General features: G+C 37.4%; 1 protein-coding gene across 4 annotated transcripts in view; it reads right to left on the bottom strand.

Moving 5' to 3' along the window:
* The window catches only part of hdac7a (histone deacetylase 7a), an 84,930-nt gene that overhangs the window by 54,996 nt on the left and 8,060 nt on the right, over nt 1-21,874 (bottom strand). Inside the window, exons 1-2 of one of the 4 annotated variants that reach the window (XM_028452924.1) lie at nt 2,493-2,894; nt 511-582 (exon numbers count right to left, since the gene is read on the bottom strand). The gene's annotated coding sequence lies outside the window, so the exon portion shown is untranslated. Of the gene's footprint in view, nt 1-510; nt 583-2,326; nt 2,379-2,492; nt 2,895-21,874 lie in introns of those variants that run through there. The other 3 variants (XM_028452926.1, XM_028452927.1, XM_028452925.1) reach the window with 3 other exon arrangements.

The following is a 21,874-nucleotide window of genomic DNA, read 5'->3' as shown; positions in this document are numbered from 1 at the left end:
TCAAGATGCTTAGCATGAACCTGTTTTTCACATTTGTGATGACGAGAATAATCTGATACCCGTGCAGTCTCACACAAACATCTCCATGCGTTGACACTTTTTTGTAGTTCTGCTTGACACGTCTTAAAACTACATCTCTGCGTGACCCGGGGGCCACATCACATTTCTATAACCAACACATGAAAAACACAGCAGGCTGTTTGACGCCTTTCCCTCTGAGCCGACACCTGTTCTGTACTTTAGTGCAGAGAATCAAACAGATTAGATCATTCTGGAAAAACTGCAGTCACCCCCAAAATGTGTCATGCGTCTCCTTGCTGTTGAAAACAGAAGAGGAGATGCAGTCCTGAGGGTCTGACTGCACTAGCAGCATTTTTCCACTTAAATGTTTCAGCGATGACGGCTGCGGCCTCACTTGCGGTTTAGGTAAAATATTACGAAACTAAAAAAACAACTACTTATTAAGTAAAGTTTGTACTCAGTGCTCTTTTAAGAGGTTAAAAGTCCAACCTGCCACTTTGTGAAGAAATACGTCTTCCTCCTTGTCTTTCTTTATGAAGTTCCTGGGTGTGCCGATTCCATCTAGAGACAAACAGAAACAGAAAAAGTTTATTTAAACAATGTGGGACAACTTTACGTGCATATTTTGGGAGCAAGACGCTGTGATTTCCACACAACATCAATTATCTTGTGCATTACGTATCCTGTTTGGCCTATTCCAGCGTTAGCCTCATTTCTTCTCCATTTTACACACATTGTGTTTTCATTTTAAACACTAACCTTTTCTGACACAGATTACAGCATTCAGAACAATGACAGATGTGAGCATACATTTAGGAAAGAACAAATGGTTTGCGTATTAGCGGAGTCATTTTGTGCATTTTTGTTGTTGTTTTGCGTATTTTCTTCCCAAAGTGTCTATAGTTCCGGACCCGGAACTCAGACAAACCTGACTATACTTCCTGTGCACATGCACAGTTCCGTCACTGCTGGACCTTTTCTACATAAGCGTAATGTGCCTGTATTTCCACCGTGTCAGGATGGTCAAGTGGTCTACGGCGCTATACTCCAGGATTTTTCCTTCCGCTGGTGTGGGTTCGAATTCGGTGTGGGTTCGAATCCCACTTTTTTCACTTCAACATATTTAACACGTCAAACTCCACCTTTAAAAATACATACAAGAAAAAAAGAAACATTTTAGGGTATTTCCTGGGTTAAGGATAGGGATAGGGCTAAAAGAAAACTGACGGAACTATAGCTAGAAGGACACGGGTTCGGCAGTGACGGAACTACCGGCGTTTGGCTTACTGCGCAGGCAGACGCATGCGCATAGGAAGTGCCGAAACTATAGTCAGGTTTGTCCAAAGTCTGGGTCCGGACCATTAACAATAGCCTTTTTTTTTTTAAATTTATTTACATTTTGTGTATTTGTTTGTCATTTTTTTGTGTTTTAATGTCATTGCCGTGTGTGTTCTTTTTTTTTTTTTTTTTTTGTCATTTTCTATATTTGTGTTGTCGATTTTTGTGTATTTGTCACTTTGTGTGTTTTTAGTGTCATTATTGTGTATTATTATTGCCATATGGGTTCATTTCCTGTCATTTTGTGTGTTTTTGGAGTGCATTCACTTTGAGGGGCCGTGCAAATTTACACTGAAGGCCACATGTGGCCCCCTGACCACCAGTTGCCAATGCCTGCTTTACACTTGAGACAATATACCGAATTGTGAACTTAATGAGTGCATCTATCTAATGTTGAAGTGAACACACCAGTCCATTGCCAGGGCAACATACAGAGTAGAGACGAGCAAACCAAAGTAACCTAAGCTTTGGGTCCTCTGGGAGAACATGCAAACTCCACCCAGAAGAACTGTGACGCTATGTAGTACTGCTTAGTCCGGCCAGTACACAACTGCACAAATGAATCACATGACATGCAGCCCTACAAAATACAGTTTGCACACAATTCAGACACATTTGTAATAGAGCTCATAGGGATAATCAAATGTTTGTGTTAGCAGATGAGTAACTAACAATGTTGGAGCAGTTGTTGTCTATAAATGAACACATGAATCATAAAAATTAGGAAAAACATAATATTCTGCTTTTAATATCAATCAATAATATCACCAGGCCAGTGTTTTCATTTAATACGTCCAAATAAATTCAAGTCTTGAGTATTCCATTTAGGTATAGCAACACAATAACAAAAGTTCTGTAATGTTATATTAAACTAAACTAAAATTTAACTAAAAGTTTTGTAAACGTGTGTTAGAAAATGTGAGCAGGAGTAATTTACTTAAAACAGCACAAATAGTGTTGAAGGTACCGGTGTGTAGAGCTGGTTTAACGCCTCTCCGCCACTTTGCATTAAAATGTTTCTAATCAGCAAACACCTGCGCAGGTAACCAGAGCTCCGCCACAAAAACACGTAGAAACTTGTCTGAACGCCCAGCTGTTCCCACGTCACAGCACCAGCACGGTTGGTTTCCTACCTTGTGAAACAGCACCACTTGTACACCCCTGGAGTCACTCCACACAGTTCAATCTCTTGGAAGTGTAAAAATCCAGATTAAAGTCGACCCTGGTGAAACTGGTCCGTGCGCATCCGCGAGCACATTGAGCGCCGGTGGCCGCGGGGTGATGGAGAGAGAACCCGCTGGGGTTGTCAGAGGAGTCGGTAGCAAGAGGAAGAACACAGAGAGAGAATTGGAGGCAAGTTTCAGAGAAGAATGTCCCTCCCCTTCACCTCAGCCCTGCTACAGAAATAGCAGCCGAGGCGGGTCCCACCAAAAATAGTCCAGACTTCTTCTCAGAGACCCCGGAACTATTGTTTACCCTGCATCGACCTGCTGCAGTCTACGGGTGCCCCAACACTTCTACGGTCACAGGGAACATTCATGTTTTCACAAAGAAGGAACTATCTCTAAAATGATTAACGTCAGCATCAACACTGTGGCTCCATCTACTGTCAGAAACCTCGTCATCCCTGGGGCCCTCACAGTGCTCAGAGTCATATTTGCTGTGTAAGCCAGTCAGGGCTTCTCAACTGGTTTTGCCCTGGTACCCACATTTTGCCACGGTCAATAAAATGCAGCCATTTTTTTTTTTTTTTTAGGAGGTGGCTATTGATACGGAGCGCCCCTCATTGGCCAGTTTAGGTGACGTGATGGACGCACCACGTGACTTGAAGTTCCGTCAGTTTTATTTTAGCTCATATCTATTTGTAGCTACCCCGCTAACCCTTTTTTATTTTAGCCCAAACCCAGGAGATACCCTAATTTTTTTTTTTTTTTTTTTTTTCATGTATGTATTTTTAAAGGTGAAATATTGAAGGTGACACTTTGTAAATAAAAATCAAAGTGTCAATTGGTACGGAAACGTATCAATAGGCTCAAGGACTATGGGTACGTTTTTCACGTTTTCTGGACTTTTTCTACGTAATGTGCCTGTGTTGTTTCACCGTGCTAGGATGGCCGAGTGGTCTAAAGTTTTTCGTACGCTAACTTGGGTTCGAAATCCACTTTTGTCCTATATATTTTTTCATTTTAACACATTTGACACGACAACTTCCACCTTTAAAAATATATATACAAAAAAATAAACATTTTAGGGTATTTCGTAGGTTAGGGTTAGGGTTAAAATAAAAGCGTTAGCGGGGTAGCTAAAAAAAAAACATGAGCTAAAATAAAACTGACGGAACTTTAGGTCATGTGGTGCACCTATCACGTCACCTAAATTGGCCAATGAGAGGCGCTCCATATGAATAGACTGGCAATCTAGTCATACGTTTCCGTATGAATAGCCACAACCTTTTTTTTTTTAGAATTCAACCAACCAATGTTAGTTTTTCAAAAATAGATGTTGAAAATTATTTTTTTTTTTAATTGTAAATCTATATATTTCCATGTGCAACATACATTTCACAGCATGCCTGTAAAAAAAATATGTCTTTCAAAATAAAGGACAAGTCCAACATTAGAGACATTAAGTGTTTATTTTATTTTTGACCAGCTGTCTGCGACTCAACCAGTACAGGTCCGCGACCCACTTTTGGGTCCCGACCCACCAGTTGAGAATTGCTGCTCTAAATTTTAGTGCATTTCTGGTGGACAGAATTTGACAGCGGTATAAAGAGTATTGATATGTATTCAATTAGAAGTACGGTTACATGATTGAAATTGTACTCAAGTACAAGTACAAGTAAGTCATACATAAAATATTCAAGTAAAAAGTAGCTCCATTAAATAATACTCAAAGTAAAAGTTACTAGTTACTTTCACCCCCCACATTTATTTTTTGGTAATACATTTTGCCACGGTTCCCTTGCATAGAGTAAACGTGTAGAGAGCAAATGATGCACAAATGGAACTTAATTCATTTTACACAAATACATCTGTATGAAATAAAAGGTTTGTCATAAAATTTGCAATTCTTTTTTAAATAGAATAACACCAATGAATTAAATTAAAAATATATAAAAAAAAACATTCTCAGGCTTTAAGTATAGCTAAATTTATAAACTCTTAAACTGAGAAAATATAACCGTTATTCAATGCTGTTTTGGCGCCGTGCATTACGTTTAATCTGGTTGGTCAGTTTTGATGTGATGCATTTGATTGTTTTGTCTGGTCATTTCAATTTTTTGTAGTTTCATAATGTCCGTTGATCATTTTAAAACAAAAAAATATTATCTTACTCAGTATGGTTGTGTGTAGAAATCTAATGAATTACTTTAGTTCTTTTAAAACCTATTTAAGTACAAGTAAAATGACTGATTTAAGTACCCATAAAAGCAACTCAATTACAATAACGTGAGTACTTGTAATCTGGAATTTAAAATATATGATCCCTGGTGCTAACAGTATCATTTCCATCATATCTAACAACTTTCAACATAAAAGTACAAAACAACTTTTTAGTTAAACATTTATAACAAACAGTGGGACTAACTATGACCCTCATTTGTTCCTATACCAGTGTTTCCTATGTCAGCAGACTGCACGAGGATATGGAAACATATATTTCTGATTATTACAATAACTTTCCAAGTCATTTTGTAATCATTTTTAAAAGGACTATATTATAAGTGTTTCACCCACTTAACAACTGTTGCAATTTTAATAGGATGACAACTCTCTGTACACACAACTAAGCCAAAAATGCTAAAATACACAGGAAGGCTTTGTGTTCAAGTTCAAAGATGAGAAACTTTTATAAGGGTGGTCGCCACAAAAATATGATTGTCTGATCTGAGGTCAGCATGTAGAATCTAATCTAAATCTAACAAATCAGAATATTATCATTGTCATTTTGCTATATTTTTGTGGCTGTTTTGTGTGTTTCTGTTGTTGTTAGTGTGTTTTTGTTATCATGTGTCTTTTCACATTTCTTTATTACCTCCACCAAGGAGGTTATGTTTTTTGCCGTAGTTATTTTATTTATTTTTTCATTCGTTTAATTATTGGTTTCTTTGTCTGTGAAGTTTAACCCAAAAAACTAATGGACAGATTTTGATGAAATTGTCAATAAATAGTTGATCGGCAGTGGCTATCCGTACGGTTTCCGTATCAATATACCGACATTCAATCCGTTCGCAGCGCCCCTCATTGGCCAGTTTTGATCATGACTATAACTAAACCTAACTGTAAACCTAACGCGAACCCTAAAAATGAACCCTAATCCTAAGGCGCTACGTTTATGTTCTTTGGTAAAAGTACCAATAGCACCGGAGGTTGTCCGTACAGCAACGGTACGAATAGACACTTTCTATTTGATATGGGATAAGATTTTGGGAATATTAATTCTGGATCATTTTGATAAATCGATTAATTCCTATGTTCAGCTCTTTGAGCTGGTTTGACAACAACCTCCCGCTAGTGACTGTGTGCATTACTTGCTTTAGTGATAAGTTCCGTTTTACTTTCTGTTTTGCACATACAACAGCACAATCACATGCAAGAAATTACTCTCAAGCCTTAAAAGTGTGAATGATCAGTTTTGTTGTCATTTTGTGTATTTTTATTGTTGTTTGTTCTTTGTGTGGTTTTGTTGTTTTTTTGTTGTGGTTCTCTAAAATTGTCTGTTATTCTTGTGTATTTTTGTAGTCATCTTGTGTATTTTTCTGTCATTTTAAGTATTTTTGGAGTCATTTTGTGCATATTTTTGGGGCCCATGTCTGTTCTGGTTACAGTTTCTCTAATTAGAAGTCTAATGGTTAAACAAATAAACATGGTCGTATAACTTCAGTTATTTTATTTTTTCAGATTGGAGGCTACCAAGTAAAAACCCTTTACATGCTCATGGAATAACACACAAACATGGCTCAGACCTGAGTGAAGTCTAACCCACAACACTAGCTTAAATGACTAGCCATGAAGTTCAAACCTTTAAGCTAATATGGCTAAGGTTGGCAGTTCAACTACCGTGTTTGAAAATGACAAATGGCAGCTTTTTAACAAAAACAGGCCTTCATCAAAACAATTAAAGTAAATAAGGGAATATAATGAGAACCTAAATATGTTTTCACAAAATGGGAATTGTATGGAAATTTTTTTTTTTCTTCATTAAACCAATTCAAGAAATATCTTCAAAATGTGTTTTAAATCAGAGAGACTCTTTTAGATTATAATTAGAAACATGCAGCCTTTATTTGCATAGTTTCACTCCAATCGGTCTCTCTGACCTGACCTCAATAGTTAATGCTTCTAAACCAACAACCTGTCTTTTAGACCCAATCCCAACTCCACTATTTATAGATGTTTTTCCACTAATTAGCACTGATATGGTGAACTGGATTAACACATCTCTAGTAAGAGGTTATGTACCACAGGCCTTTAAACCACTGTAATCAAACCTCTTCTTAAAAAACCTACCCTTGAACCAAGTGACTTGTCCAATTATAGACCAATATCCAATCTCCCTTTTGTTTCCAAAATTCTTGAATAAGTCATTGCAGGTTAACTATGTGATCACCTACATAGGAACAATTTATATGAGAGCTTTCAGTCTGGCTTTAGAGCCCATCACAGCATAGAGACTGTCTTAGTAAAAGTAACCAATGATCTCCTCTTAGCCTCAGACAGAGGGTTGGTCTCAGTTCTGGTGCTCTTAGATCTCAATGCAGCCTTCAATACAGTGGATCATCATCTACTGCTGCCGAGACTGGAAAGCGTTTCTGTAATTAAAGAAACAGCACTGGGTTGGTTTAAATCCTACTTATCAGACAGAACCCACTTTGTTCATGTTAGTAATCTCTCCCCTATGCTCACGCCAGAGTTAATTATGGAGTTCCACAAGGTTCAGTTTTAGGACCAATACTCTTTACATTATACATGCTTCCACTAGGTAACATTGTCAGAGGGCATAATATGAATTTCCATTCCTATGCCAATGATACACAGCTGCTCTATTTGTCAATGAAATCAGATGAAACTCATCTGTTATTTAAACTCCAGGCTTGTCTTAAAGACATCACATCCTGGATGAGCTGTAACTTTCTCCTTCTTAACCAGGATAAAACCACAGTGATTTTATTTGGTCCAAAACACCTTACACCTTATCAGAGCAAATAGTGTCTCTGGATGGCATTACTCTGTCACCCAGAACCACAGTAAAAAACTTGTGTTATCTTTGATACTGACTTATATTTTAACTCTCATATTAAACAAATCACAAGGAGAGCTTTCTTCCACCTGCATAATATCTGTAAAATCAGGAATATCTTGGCCAGAGTGATGCTGAAAAAGTAATCCATGCATTTGTTACATCTAGACTAGATTATTGTAACTCTACTCTCAGGATGTCTCAATAACTCATTAAAAAGTCCCCAGTTAATTCAGAATGCTGCAGCCAGAATACTAACAGGTAAGTGGAGAGAGCATATTTCTCAAGTATTGGTTTCCCTTCATTGGCTTCCTATAAAATTTAGAATAGAGTTTAAAATCCTCCTGTCAGCCTACAAAGCTCTACGTGATCAAGCTCCTGTGTATCTTAGAGACCTGTTAGTGCCCTATCGTCCGGGCAGAACACTCCGCTCTCAGTTTGCTGGTCTTCTGGAAATTCCTAAAGTGTCAAGAAGTAGAACAGGAGGCTCCTCTCCTTTGGAACCAGTTCCCAGTCTTAGACGGGAGGCTGCTACTCTCTCCACTTTTAAAACTAAACTCAAAACCTACTTATTTGCTAAAGCGTATACTGTATAATAGCCTTAATCTAAAACGGACTGTAATGGTTACAATCACAGACCATTACGTGCACCCAGTACAAGACAGTCAAGTCTGTAGTAGTAGCATTTCAGACCATGGCAGATGACGCAATATGTTAACCTAACCACTAGGAACGAAGCCCAAAACCATGCAGGCAGACCTGCTAATAGTGTATGATGTTTTTCTGCAGTCTGTGCCCTCTCCCCGCCCTTTTCTCTCTTCTCTGTTTCAGGTGTCTTGATGCTGGAACTCGCTGTTCCTGATCAATGTTCTATCTCTCTATCCTGTTCTGTTCGTCCTCCTGTTCACTAACCCCAACCAGTCGAGGCAGATGGCTGCCACCTCTGAACCTGTTTCCGCTGGAGATTTCTTCCTGTTAAAAGGGAGTTGTTTCTTCCCACTGTCGCTTAATGCTTGTTCATGTGGATTTGTTGGGTTCTTTTTTTTTTTACTATTAACTGTATAATTTGTCTTTAATTATTTATGTGCATCAAAGTTATGTTAAATATTGCAATGATAGGGACAATCAGGGACACAAGATTGTAGCCAAAACCCAAATTGGTGGTTTTTGGTTAAATGTGAGCCAGTTTTGATTGGCATTTGGTTTGTTTTAAACCAGCAGGGTTTAAATTGCACCAAATAAGGTTTATGTTTTAAAGAGGAAAATCATTCATCAGAGAAGCAGGACACTTAATGCTCTAAAGTTACCACTAAATTTGTCTTTCCATGATATTACATAATACAGTATATGTCTAGTATGTTGTTCTTTGATGAGGCATCAATTGTATTATCTTTCCATATATCATTTTTGTTCTGCTTTGAAGGGTTTTCCCTGACTCCCACCCACAGTCCAAAAAATCCACATAAGGTTCATAGAGTGTGTGTGTGATGATTATCTGTCTCAGACTGTTTTCCTAATCAGCTGTGACCTTGTACATAATAAAGTGAGCAAGCTGAGCACATTTATGAATGACTTTTTTTTTTTTTTAAAAGACTACTTTTCTAAATTACATTTACTCTGTTATTACTAATAAAATCAAGCGATGGCTCTCAGATATCTCTAAACTTGGCTTCCTGTCTCTAGGAACAGTAGAAAAAGGGCCCGCATAAGCAAATGTTTGGAATAGTTTCTGTAGGCTTAATAACACAGTCAGATATTGTTGAGCAGGTTATATAAACAGCTTTACTTAGTGCTTTTCTTGTATTCACCGAGTAGACTAAAGTAGATCCGTGAGATTGAATAGACATATTTTCCAATGCGACAAAAGATTATAGTTTAAATCAAAGACCTGCAATCAAACAGACAATTGACCAGTGATGTATTCCCAATAGTGGCAGATAGAATACAGCACATCGACCATTTATATGCAGAGTAAACTAGCCTGACAGAATAAAGCAAACCTAGCTAAAGAGCTTTTTCAAATCCTAATAAAATGAAAACCTTCGATTTTTAACAATGCATATATTAAAATATAATTAAAATATACTATTTGTTTTGTCTAAAAGAAATAATGGAAGCAACATATTATATTAGCCTTATATACCATTAGGGATGGTAGAAATTTTGATTTATTATTGATGATTATGAATCGATTCTTAGTTTCAAAAGTTTCAGAAATCGATTATTACATTTTTCAAAATGTAAAAACAAAACAAACAAACAAAAAAAAAAAACCAGGATGATTCATGCTAATTTGTATGGAAGTATGGAAGGCCGTTTCAATGGAAGCCCGTTTCTATGGAAGCCCGTTTCTGCCACTAAAAAAAAAAAAAATCTCCAAGGAAAGTCATAATTATGAGATAGAAAGTCATAATTATGAGATAGAAAGTCATAATTATGAGAAAAAAGGTCATAATTATGAGATAGAAAGTCATAATTGTGAGAAAGAAATTCATAATTATGAGATAGAAAGTCATAATTATGAGATAGAAAGTCATAATTATGAGACTGAAAGTCATAATTATGAGAAAGAAAGTCATAATTATGAGATAGAAAGTCGTAATTATTAGATAGAAAGTCATAATTATGAGAAAGAAAGTCATAATTATGAGAAAGAAAGTCATAATTATGAGATAGAAAGTCATAATTATGAGAAAGAAAGTCATAATTATGAGATAGAAAGTCATAATTATGAGTTAGTAAAGTCATAATTATGAGTTAGTAAAGTCATAATTATGAGATACTTAAACACATTTACAGCAGCTTGTTCATGTGGTGAGCTGACACTGAGAGATGGCTGATAAGACTATCGAAGACTACTTTAGACGGGGCTTTACAAATGATGAAATACTTTGTTTACTTGCAAATTCCCATAGAAATATGCTGAGTAAATGCACCCTTGAAAAGATACTAAGCAAAAAGAGGCTCTGGCGTCAAAACGATAAAACAGATGTGGCTGAAGTAGCACGGTTTATTGAACAACAAATGGAGATTTCTGGTCAGTGCCATGGGTACAGATGGATGTACCAAAATATTTCTATCTCATAATTATGACTTTGTTTCTCATAATTATGACTTTCTATCTCATAATTATGACTTTACTAAATCATAATCATGACTTTCCTTGGTGATTTTTTTTTTTTTTTTTTTTTTTGTGGCGGAAAATTTGGATATTCACTTACATTACAAAATATTGTATCAGGGAGGTTCTGTTTGGCTTGGTTTGTGTTTCGCCCTTATGGTCCTCCTTTAGTTGTTTAAATAAGTCTTAGTTTAATTCTAATATTACATATATACAGTATAGTTAGTTAATTCTCCCATATGTCAGCTACTGTATTGAGGTTTGGGGCAACACTTGTAAAACTATTTTAGATTCACTCTACAAACTTCAGAAAAAAAGCCTTAAGAATTGGGATGTTTTTAACATCTCACATAATAAAAATTGATGACTTACATGAATTTAAAAATCTTGTGATGTATAAAGCAAGTCGTAATCTTCTCCCTGTAAACATTCAAAAATTGTTTAAAAGTAGAGAAGAAAATTATAATTTAAGAGGAGAAAATATGACGTTCACACCACCCTTAAAAGTATGTGTATCTCCCAAGTAGGAATAACTCTGTGGAATGAGTTGGATAAAGAGACTAAAAGAAGCCAAACACTAGGACACTTTAAAAGAGTGTATAAAGACATTATCTTTAGGAAATATGCTGGAGAATAATCATAATTTTTCATTATTGTACTGTGTATTTATTTTTGTATAATTATAAACGATGAATCCTTATTTGAACACTTTGTACGACCATAAACGGAAAGTATGATATGTGCTTTGTTATTTGTATGACTTTAAATTCTGCTTTTCTTTTTCCTTTGGTTGTACGACCATAAAAGATTGTTAATAATGGACAAGTATAGACTCATGCATGAGTATACGCCTAAAGTTTGTGTAGTGATGATTTAGATGCACCAGAGATGAGGGGTAGGTTTTTATTAGTTCTTGCTCCTTTTGAGCACAATTGTTTTAGTTTTGTTATTATGTAAAAATAATAATGTAAATAATAATAATGTAATATGCTGCTCAAATGAATAAATAAATGACCAAGTAATTTGATTGGACGACAGACATTCCAAGAGTGCTGATATTGAGCAACAACAGCACCGGGACTTCTTACGGATCATATCACTCCGCTGTGCAGCTGATCTAAATATCGCTAATTACCATTACATCTTTGGCAACACACCGCAGTACACTGTACTCTCCACTTGTGGAACTATTGTTTTTGGTGGAGCCAAATGATTAAATAAACAACTTAATCATAATCTCTTGTTACTTATAACTGTTAACTGATAAAATGAGCTCGTGTAAGGGTTGTATAAAAGCAATATCACGCTTGAGGTTGTGCTGTTGTGTGAAATATCAGCACTGGTGTGATTATCTATATGTCTGCAACCAGGTGTGGCCCATTCCCAATCCAGCCTCTCTCACTATATAGCAGAGTGTTTGGACACAGAATGATTCATTGTCTAGGTTTCCCACTTGATGTGTTGCGGCATTTGTCCACTGCTCCCAGTCCTCCCCATGCCTGTCAACTTTTGTATTTTTTATTAGAATACATTATTGGCAATAATGTCTTGTACAAGTGTTGCTCAGCACTCCTTCTGCCTCTTTTACATTTGGGTAAATGTAGATAAAAACCTCCACTAGAGGTTAGATTGGACCCAAAAAGTCCAGCCCGACCCAGGCCCACAGGCATAAAGCCCCATCCAAACGGAGCTCGACCCATTAACTTACATTGTAGGCACGAGCCCAAAGCAAACCCGACGGGGGGGGGGGGGCGCAGCTCTACCCAAAAGGTATTGTAATGACGTGACTCGAGCCATTATCACAGTTTTACAGGCTTTAATGGAGGTCATAGTAACATGTAAAAAAATAAACAATCAAACACACAAAGAATCATCATACACTCACACTACCAAGGGGAACAGAATTGTTCCCTCTTTTCCCCGCTTACGCCCGCCCATTCCCCAGCCTCCCACTCAGAACACATGTAAGCAAAGACACACATTGGCAGAGAAAGCAGCGCGTAACCATGATGCCTTCTCGGTCATGGGAAATCTCAACACTAGTTAACCACTGAATACACACAAGCGGAACCAGAATATAGAACCCAGTCCGTTACAGTATGCAGACCAGACGTAATCATAGTTGTTCCCTGCGCTCCAGCAGCAAGTGAGGAATGACCAAAATCAGCAAATAATATTCAGTGAATGTGAACGCAACAATATAGAAGTTTTTTTGTGTTTATTAAAAAAATAATTTTAATGTAATACAGATAAAAAAAAATTTAAAAAAAATCTTTAAGTCCCACCCGACCCTAACCCGCCTCAAATGCGTGACATCTCGGCCTGAAATCTAACCTCTATCTTTAGGTTTAAAGTCCCATTTGAGAAAAAATATGTGCTCACTACTGCCTTTATACAGCCACGTAACTTAAAGGATTAGTCATTTGAAATTAGAAATGTCCAAATAAAAGCTTTTGGGTAATACTTTTGTTTGTCATTGTAATTGGTTAAATAAGAATATTTCCTTTTTGTTTCAACACCGTACTAGAATAGAATAACAACTGGGATGTTATTTTTGGCGGGAATAAATTAGACAAGTGAGCTGCATGCTAGTGTAGTTGGAGAAAACGAATGTAATCATGACAAAAACATGCAAACTCCAACAGAAAAGTCCCCAGATTTGGAAAATCAAACCTACGCCATAATGAAAGCAACCACTGCACTGCTGTGCTGCTTCATTATTTCTCTGAATGAGATTCGTGTGTGTCAGAAACTCTCATTCTCATCACACTTTCTTAACATTGTGCATGAGTTTAATCCTTTTTTCCGATTTCAATAGGTCAACAACCCGTGTTTCATACGAGTACTGAAACCAAGAAGCGTGTCGCTCTCTGCTGTCATCAGCGCTCCATCATCCACTCATCACCCTCGGGTGCCTCTTTGTGCAAGAGGGAACCCAACGCCGTTCCCAGAACCTCAGAGTGTGTGCGGACCACACCACCCGGGTGTTTGAAAAAAACATGTCAGTGTAGTGAGTGTGTGTGTAAGCCTATGTGCGTCTATGTGAATTGTCTATTTAATTACACAATCCGTCATGCAGTCTGAATCACATCCGGTTTCAAGCTCAAAATAACACAACCACAGGGTGACAGAAAAGCAGCACAGCAGGGAACCGCCTACAGACACACACACACACACACACACACACACACACACACACACACACACACACACACACACACACACACACACACACACACACACACACACACACACACACACACACACACACACACACACATACACATTCAGAAGGTAATTTAGAATCTCATCAATGTATTCTTGAATTATGCAGTTTCAAAGTGTTAATTGATCGAATTCAAACACATTTAAAAGTCATTTGCTCATCAAACAATAGGTTTTTAGAAATACAACAATTGAGGATGCAGATAATAGACCTGCTATAGTTATTGGACACATTGTGAACATAAAGTTGTCTTGTAACAATCAGATTTTGTTGATTTTCTTTTTGTATGTGCGTGTGTTTGTTGATCTGTGACGGGATGTGGCAAAGATGAGATCTAAATGTTGTCTAAAAACAGCAGAGATGGTTTGCAACACAATCATTTGTTCCCTACAGTAAAGCAAAATGCACAATTTTATTACATTTTTTTTCTTTTTTCCCAGCCAAGAGATTCCATCTGCTTAGTAAAAAGGTGAAAAAAAATATTTACATGAACTTTTTTTCATGTTTCATGACCTTGCATACGAAAAAAAAACCATGGAAATTGTAAAACATTTTTTTTTTTTTTTTTTTATCAGATTATGACTTTTTAATTGTATTTTTCAACATCTAATATATAACATCTGTAGGACTTTTTACGTGCCTCCATTTTAGAAACACACAAACAAAAAAATATGTGACTGTGGTTAATATCCACGCTGCGTGCTAGTGACGCATTTGGTTTTATTGGTTCTTACACGTAATACTTCCACATAAAACAACGATCAAAGTCAAACAAAAAGTGCTTTCGTTAATGATAAGTGACTCAGTTTTTCAGGGTTTTTTTTTCTCTGACTATCTGTGCAGCGGACATACCTGTAGATAAGGAAACTTCTCTCCTCTGGGAATCTTTGTGTTCCATGTATTGCACACGCTAACGGTTCTGTTTTCCAGAGATCGGTCCCACATGTTTTAATTAGCTTTGTTCTGTTAATGGTCAGAGTTTGGGGATAACATTTGCTAACTTATAGCATCCCATTCAAAAAGCCAGAACACATGATTGCAGCCTCCATAATCCGTGTACCGTTTGTTCTTTGGTTGTTTTGTTTCAAAACCAATTGAAAAATTTTAAAAACGGGTTGGTTTTTTGGTTTTATTAATTTAAAACCAGAAACAGAAAAACCAAAAAAGCAGCATTTTTCTGTTTTAAACTTAAATCTTGTGATATTTAGGTTAACGCTATGTGGAGATGAGGACGAGAGCTGACAGCTGATGCAGTGGCCAAGCGTTTAACGTATTTTACAAAATCTTCATTTTTATGAGACAGTTCACATACGTGTTCATTGTTTTATTGCTTCGTCACATTGTACAGATTGTAGATAACCTAAATATGAACAAGGAGAATCACTCTCATTTTTGTTCATAAATGACTCTAACATGATTCTAACAATCTGTGGAGGCACATTTCAGCATCCTGCCTTTAAAGGGAAGAAAAATGACTTTGTTTCGGTCATATCACCGGCTGCTGCTCTAAAAAGACACAGCCCTCTGTCTCCAAATCCTCACTTCTGATTGGTCAATCCCACACATGGGGGAGCGGGGAGGGGAGGGGCCATTTCTACGAGCATGAATCAGTTTTGCTACAAACGTCTCGCAAAATGTGTTGCAAAACTCAATCAGCGCAGATTCACATGAGAAAAGTGGTTTGTGCATCTGTAGCAGCAGATTCAAGAAGTTGTAACCAGAGAGTTGTAGTTGTAAACGATCATATAGCCAAGTAATTAAAAAACATGTGAATAAATGTTGGATTACAAGTTTGCAGCGGTAATTTTATGTGTAAATATCAGTCTGACATTTTGACATTTGACATTTGACATTTGACATTAAATTTATTTCACGTGTGTGGATTTTTTATACACAAGATCACATCACATTTTACAAGCTCTCACATTTTGCAACATATCTACCTTCATACAATTCTTTTGCCCATATGTGACCCGTATCTGATCTGTTAAAGGTCGTTTGAACTGCACAAATTGATTTTTTTCAGAAAGTGTCTATAGATACTGTAAATGTACAGTAGCTATAGCCCCTGGGACTAAGAGGACAACCAATGACGTTGACGGACCTTTTCCGGACCTTTTCTACATAAGCGTAATGTAGAAAGTGGTCTAAGGTGAATGACTCAAAGATTAAATTCAATTGATACGAAAAAAAATAAACATTTAGAATATTTCCTGGGTTAGGGCTAAAATAAAAGGGTTAGTGGGGTAGTTAAAAATAAATATGAGCTAAAATAAAACTGACAGAACTTACAGTCACGTGGTGCACCCCTCACGTGACCTAAACTGGCCAATAAGGGGCGCTGCGTATTCATAAAGTGGCAGTCTAAGGATACATTTAACGTATCCATAGCCACAGCCTTTTTTTAAATCCGACTCACGCCACTTTCATGTGTGCATACTTTACAACGTGACTGCTGTCTGAACAGCCTGTTTGCATTTATCCAACCTTTACATTATTGAAATACGATAAAGTCACAAACGGTGGGGGGGAAAAATGATTTAAATTAGTTGACTGTTATGGTGTTGACTTTGATTGTACTTTACCAGTGCCACACACGCTGAGACGAAAAGCCTCAATACTTACATCCGTAAACATAGTGCATGCCTGGTGTGGTCCTGTATTTCCTCAGGACCTCTTTTGTGCATACAGGTCACTTCAGTGTCACATTTAATGTGTAATATGAGCGAGCACACACACAAAAAGAAATCAAATTCCTCTAAAAAAATCTAAATTTTGCAAGAAGACCTGCTGTTGGAACGTAAGCCAATAAAAATGTATTTATTGATTCATCTATTGCTGCGATTTTTTCTGCTCAGGCGCGCAGGTGTCTGCTAGGCGAGGGTACACCCTGCACAGGGCACCAGTTCATTACAGAAAGTACACAATGGTTCACCCCAGCCCTTGTGTTTACGTCTGGATGGTAACTCTTGGCAAACCAATATTCACTCCATGTCTTTTCAATTCTGTTTACAAGCATTTATCCGACAAAGTCTAAAAGTGCAACCATGTGGAAAACCAAATGTTGTCCTGAGTTACCATAAAACCTGATTTAGTGCTTGGAATAACATTTCCATGAACTAGATCTTAAAGTTACAAGAAATGATGTTCCTATTCATGATTGCAGTCCCAATTACCTCAAAGTGAAACAACCAGTTTACCAGCAAACATCCTTTTTAATTAGCGAAAGCTGTTCCTACACCTTCCAATAGTCATTGGATAGTTAAATATCTATGACAGAGAAGATCCTGAGCTTTATGCAGTTATTGGATTCACACTGAGCAGTGAGATTAAAACACAATGCTGCCAGTCATCTCCCTGTGGACTGTGAATAATACCGTAGTCCATGGGTTTTGACTCAGGGAAGGCACAGGGACTAATATGAGTTTTAATAACAAACCCTTCAGCATTCAAACACATACACAAACACACACTGTGCATCCCTTCCTTAATTAATCATGTGCAGAGCAAACATTGATAGGTTATCTGCTGTGTGTGCACAGTGAGGAGAAACACAGCACACACACTTATATAAACAAAGCCTGTTTTATGTAACAAGAAGGCTATGACCCTTATTCCACTAGTAATGAGACAGAGGTCTCAGTGTCTTAAACACAGCTAAAGCAGCTCATGTATCAAACTAAACATCCAATACAGCCCACAGGAGGATTTTTCAACATAAAATATAGAAAGTGTCTATTTGTACGGTTGCCGTAAGTACGGACAACCACCGGTGCTGTTGGTATGGTTACCGAAGTACAAGTACGTATCGTCTTAAAGTTAGGATTAGGTTATGACACAATTTTTATGGTTAGGGTTAGTGTCAGGTTTAGGTTTAGGGTAAGGTTTAGTCTTAGTCACGCGACCTAAACTGGCCAATGACTGACCTATCACGTGACCTAAACTGGCCAAATAGGGGTGCTGCGTACGGATAGAATGTCGGTATATTGATACGGCAACCGTACGGATAGCCACTGACTAAAATATATCACAAACCCCAAACTATGTGACTAAATAGTTTGCACACATCTGTGATTTGTAAGAAGTTATGTACTCCTAACTTTGTTGAAGTTTAACTTAATTCTTTTGGAAAAACAGTGGTAGGATTTTTCCTGTCTGTGATTTATTTATATATCAAACCTGGCCTTGTTTGGCTTCATATTGAGTTTGACACTCCTGTTCTATGCATATAAAAGAAAAGTACATGAGTACTCATATTAAGGAGTTTAAAGAGAAGGACAGAGAGAAAGAAAGGGAGAGGGAGGGAGGGAGGGCGAGGTTGAGAGCTCTGTAATAATGTTTTGCCTTGGTCTGCCAGCGGGGTCCTTCCCCTAAAGAGGCTGAGAGGAATGCAAGGAATGCTACATGAGAGGAGAAAGGAAGACGGGAAGAAGAGGGGGAGAAACGAAGGAGGAGAAGGAGGATGGGAAAGAGTGGGGGAAGGCGGGAGGAGAAGAGAGAATCCAGTTGAAGACAGAAACAGAGAAATGGGATGATTTAGGCGGAGGGGAGACACCGAGGAAAAGACTTATTATCTTTAGCAGGCTGAATAAACTTAAGAACAAAAGCAGAGAAAATAATCAGGCTGGGAAATATTTTTAAGGGGGGAAAAAAAAAAAAAAAGCTTGAACGGTCTGTTTTTATTTTTGTACATGAGGGTATTCAACCATGTGTTTGTGTTTGTGAGAGTGTGTTTCAGGGAGTGGTTCTCAGAGGACTGAGCTGAACTCCAAACAGGGCTCTGGACTCTCACAGCGTTTCGCTTCAGTCGCTGACGACTATCCTGAAATACAAACCTTTGGCCGCAGGGATATTTAAAGCAACAAACAAGCAGGACAATTACACATTCAGTCTGTGTGAGAATAAACTGAAGTAATAAGTTCCAGCGGTGCCACACTCACGAAACTTTCATCCGACATTTTCCCATCAGTCTAACTGGAAAAAACAGCTTGTATTATTCCTGTTAAGCATTAACTAGTGAGACCTGAAAAAAGGACTAACATGATAATTTAGTGGTTAACAGTGTGGTCTCACAGCTGGAAGAAGAATAAACTTAACTGTTACACATACAGAGGTACATATGCCAAATTGGTTCTCTGCATTTAACCCGGTGGCAGTGTCACGCCCGTGGAGCTTCTTAGGGTTAAGGAGCTTGTTTAGGGACCAACAGTGATGGAGGTCAGGGTGGGATTTGAACCTGCTTCGTTAACCCCCAAGGCCATCAGTGCCCCATAGGGTCAAGCCCTCAGAAGGTCCAGGGTTCAATTCCTGGATCACTTTTATGTGTGGAGGTTGCATGATCTCCACAAACCTGTGATTAAGTTAGGGTAAGATAAGACAACAATATTGGGTTTTAACTGGTGTCTTTATGACCCTATAAATCCAGTTATAATATAGTTAATTTTCTCTGGTCTGTCTACAAACCTTAGTCAAACCATGTCAAATGTGAAAGATAAATCATTTTAAATTATTAATTATAATCAATAGTAATTATCTTAAAGATGTATTTTCCAAAATAGCATGTCAACTACTTAGTTTACTATGTCATAATATCATTTGGTTACTCTTTTTGGCATGATAAGGTTTTTTTTAGGTCAGAATTTAGAGGCGTTGGTCTGTCACAAACAGTTTTTTTTTTTTCTGGATTTGTTTCTACAATTCTACATTTTCATTTAGCAGACGCTTTTGTCCAAAGTGACGTACAACACAAGCAAGCATTTAGACTGGAGGAAAAACCCTTAGTGAGTGCAACAAAGTGCTTCAAGTTTGATTGGTCGCAGGTGCTACCATCTAGTGCTGGAAGAAATGCCTTATTATTAGTATTTTTAATAAAGTAATGTAACCACAAGTAACAATTTAACATTAATATCAACAATGTTATTACAACATTCAACATTGTTGTGATTGTTGTTTCCATGTCACAGGACAGTTGATAAAAACTGACTAAAACGCTCACTAACAAATGCTACGTAAAACAGATACTGTTAAAACAGTTATCATGGAAGTGTTGACTCCATCATAAACATTCGGTTTGTAGAGAAATGTTCAATTCGGGCATGGCATTGTGGGATTTGGAGTGCTGTAGAAGAATGCAAAGATGGTGCTGAAGCAGAAAAGTTTCTTTGCGAATAGTTTTTATGTCATTCTTACTGTGATTCCTTGTGTTTATGTGATTGATCTTTATCACATTCCCTGTGATATGACATCACTTCGATTTCAGCCCTATTCGAGTGTTTCCGTGGAAAGCCAGAATACCAAACATCATCATCGTCATTATTTCGGCACAACTTCCATTCCAGGAAAACACCAAAATGATCACTTTTGAAGTGTTTTTGGGGGCACGCTAGCACCGGTAGCAGATGAGAACAACTTTTGGATTAATTACAGTACTGTTTAAAAAATGTTAATTGTTTTTTATTAAGAAATATGTGTATTTTTTTTAAAAAAATGAAGTGTTTCTGAAAGTTGAGGAAATACATGTGGAAATATGTCAGAAAGGCTCATCTGTTGTGTTTCAGACAGCTCTGACAAAAACTTTTTACTGTTGCGTTAAGAGGCAGACAAAATACACCAAAAGTGTGGTACGTGTGCAGTAAATGCTCAGTATGATTTAGTAATTTTGATGTAAATACATTTTTACAGAGAATACTTCTATTAGCTGCAAAAATAATGTGTATTAATAGGAACACAATGCAGATCTCTTCCAATGTCCGCTGTCTAATTGGCTCATGTAAAACTGCGTAAATGTAGATGATCTATGGTTTATTTCCATCCTGAGAATGTTTGAAATGATAAGAGTAACCACACACGGCAGCTTCTCACACAAAGTGAGCACGAGAGTCTCTAAATATAAAGTCAAATCCAATCAAAACCCACGCGTTCACCACCTACCAGTTTGAACAACAAGTCTGAGAAGCGCGTGTGTGCGTGAAGGAAACACCCAGACACACCAAAAATAGCTGCACACTCGTTTCTGGCTTTCAGTGCCACGCTCTGTCATTTTCTATTTTGGCTTACTGTGTTTGTTGTCACGATAGGCCATTGGAACGAAAACATCCAAACAGCTACCTGGCCTATGTCGCGAGGTGGAAAAGATCTCCCACTCGAGTCGAGATGCAAACACATCTGAGAAGAAAAGTGTGCATTTTGAAGCTGTAAATTTGATTATAGGTGGAAAATTTAACAAGCGCGAATGGATTTTTGTTTGTCTGACAAAGACACACATCTAGTAATGAATATATAGTGTGTGCGCGTGTGTGTGTGTGTGATCCAGTCTAAACAATGGTGGCAGTTTGCTCAGACCTGGTCTGCCTTGTGAACATTTTTCACATGTTGTCAAAAGTATGTCTTATTAGAGGATTTTGAACCTGTCGTCCAAGTTTAAAACAGAAAGATTGCGCTCAACCTGTACAGGCCAACTGTGCATGTAATGGAGGAAAAAAAAGATAAGTTGTCTTGTTAAAATATGGGCAACATCTCCTGGTTTATATGGTCAGATAGAGGAATATACCACAACATTTACAGCAACCATTTTTGATGATTTAATACCCCGTTACCCTAAATGCTAACAGGTTGTTCTGTCAGCTTGTTTGTCATGCTAATATGTGTATGTTATTGTCAGACAAACAACAATATTTTCCTCAATATCAATATTGTCGACCTGTAAGAAACTTCACTCCTATACCTCCATAAAAGCTACACACCTTTCTCTCCGCTCCTGATCAATGTATTTTCATCTGCTAACATGCTAGCAAGGCTATATACATATATAAAATGTAGGCCTACAACTAAATTTGGTGAAACAGATGCCTCGATTTGTTGTTTTTTGTTTCAATCAATGATAATAAATGTTCTTTATGAGGTAAATTGGTTATTAAAGGACCCCA

This window comes from Gouania willdenowi, chromosome 7 (assembly GCF_900634775.1).
Source record: "Gouania willdenowi chromosome 7, fGouWil2.1, whole genome shotgun sequence".
Classification (NCBI taxonomy): domain Eukaryota; kingdom Metazoa; phylum Chordata; class Actinopteri; order Blenniiformes; family Gobiesocidae; genus Gouania; species Gouania willdenowi.
The sequence above is the reverse complement of the archived record's forward strand: the minus strand, read 5'-3'. Positions and strand labels throughout refer to the sequence as shown.